Source organism: Etheostoma spectabile, chromosome 14, assembly GCF_008692095.1.
Source record: "Etheostoma spectabile isolate EspeVRDwgs_2016 chromosome 14, UIUC_Espe_1.0, whole genome shotgun sequence".
Classification (NCBI taxonomy): Eukaryota; Metazoa; Chordata; class Actinopteri; order Perciformes; family Percidae; genus Etheostoma; species Etheostoma spectabile.
The window spans coordinates 12,631,835-12,634,084 of NC_045746.1; positions in this window are offsets into that span (position 1 = coordinate 12,631,835).

Sequence of the window (2,250 nt, forward strand, 5' to 3'; positions counted from 1 at the left end):
GGAATTATTGAGACTAAAAATAAAGGAATGTACAGTATGTTAATGGATAATCACAGACTGGAATGTGTCAACTTTTACTCAAAACTATTTCAAAACCACTTCAATGTTTTTTCTCCAAATGCTATAAAATTGAATAAGACACCCCAAAATTAATGAAAGTAAAAAATTTGTACTTGTCAAGGGCGTTGTGTGGAATCAATCATGTTATTTTGGGTAAATAAAAAAACATTGATATAGGAAAACGGGTCAGTTTGACCCCAGGACAAGATGAGGGTTAAACACTAACTGATGAATTTATTGTGGTTTTCCAAGTGGCACGAAACACAGTCAGGCTTTTTAAAAACTGTATCAAAACCACCACGGTTTCAAATGACACCTATATAAGGCTAAAGGTACTCAAGAAAAAGGTGTCTAATTTTTCACTAAGCCAAGGTCAAATAGAGGCTCAGCTGAGTGCTTGTGAGAAGCAGGAATCTCACAATAAATATATGAAAGTGGTACACATTGCACATTTAGAGGATTGGCTGTTTATAAACTAAATTCTGACCATTTAGGATTCTGTGGGTTTGGGATTTATGAGATCTCACTGGGAAGTATGTGGAATTTGGGCAGCGGAGCAAAAACAATCCCTGATGTTTACCATGATCAATCAAACACAGATACAGCTCAGCATTTTGACATGGACTGGCCTAGTCCATTTGTTAATTACTAATTCTACTGAGGCAAAAATAATCTAAAGGGATGCTGCAGTTCAATTCATTTTATTGGATAAAGTAGTCTGAAAAATAAAAGAAATGCAGTGGGAAAAATAGCATAAGTAATAAAACTTGTAAATCTTTTACAGATAACTTAATTAAACTGTGTTGTGATGTGCAATTGTGCGAATATAAGCTAGCTCAGCAGCTCATATGTTAGCTTCATTTAGTGGCATCTTACCTCCTCCACAGATTTGGCACAGGTAAGGAAAACACCAGACATTTCCAAGTCCCACTGCAAAGCCAATACATGTTAACAGGTACTGGACCTTGTTGTCTCATTTGGGTCTCTCCTGCACTCCGGAGTCTTTCGTTTTGCCCATCCTCAGCTGGAAAAAAGGCTTAGCACAATTCCAGCTCTGTTACACGGATGCGACTCTCTTAATTGTAAATTATACACCTCAACCGGGTGGTATTTATTTTTGATTGGTCCAAAATTCTCCACCTGATCTAAACTCAGTGTGTGTGAAAATAAATACTGCCTTGAGTGGTTTAGTCCAAGTGATGTACAGAGTTCCTCTCCTCCTCTTTCTAACTCTCTTTAGTGGGTTGTCCTTTTAATGCCCTATCAGGTGCAGATTTGAGGGTTACAGATTGTATTGTTTTTTTATGAAGAAATCAGGTTGCCAGGAAGGAAGGAATAACTTTTTTTTTTTTTTTAAATGGGAGTGGGCTAAACCTCAGATTAATGGATAACCTGGTGATGCTGTTTCAATGATATACTGACCTTAAGTACACCATTTGGAAACAAGACACCATGACAGTTGTATCACAACCTGCCTGTATCTTTATTAAATTAATCAAACTTTACTCATACAGCAAAGTTTATACATTTAATTCAAACATGGAGTGTTTCAGAGGGAGTACATGCACACTTGGTGAGAGATGAAAGAGAAATATGTCTAAAATTAAAATTTAAAGCAAAAAAATTGAGGAAAAATGGAAACAGTCATTACAATTTAATGGACTTTCTGATCACACCTGAGATCAGTATGTTACAGTAGGGAAGTCTGCTTTTTAAGAGGAGAAAACAAGCACTGACCTCTTGGTGATGTGGCTGAACCCTTTTTTGTTATATTCCTTATCTGCAACTGATAAAATATCATTAATAATAAACCCATCATGTCTTTATTTTCCTGTGACTGCGGGCTCAGTTGGAATCTGTTCTCCCACAAACCTGGATGTGTTTTTTTCGCTGGTTCAGTTAAAATATTCAAACTTGAATTAGGACTCTGAAGTACCTTTTGTGTAGAGTTACACAATAACAATAAAAAGATGTATTGCATGATGGTGATGATCTTTATTGGTACTGTAATCCCGAAAGGGCTCTGCTCAAAGAGTTAAATTTATGTTTTTGCTGTTTTCTATAATTTCTTAAATTGATTACATAGTAATAATAATAACAATACATTTTATTTGAAGACGCCTTTCTTGGCACTCAAGGACGCCGCACAGGCAATTCATAAATTAAGAACAGCAAAACAAATACTATACA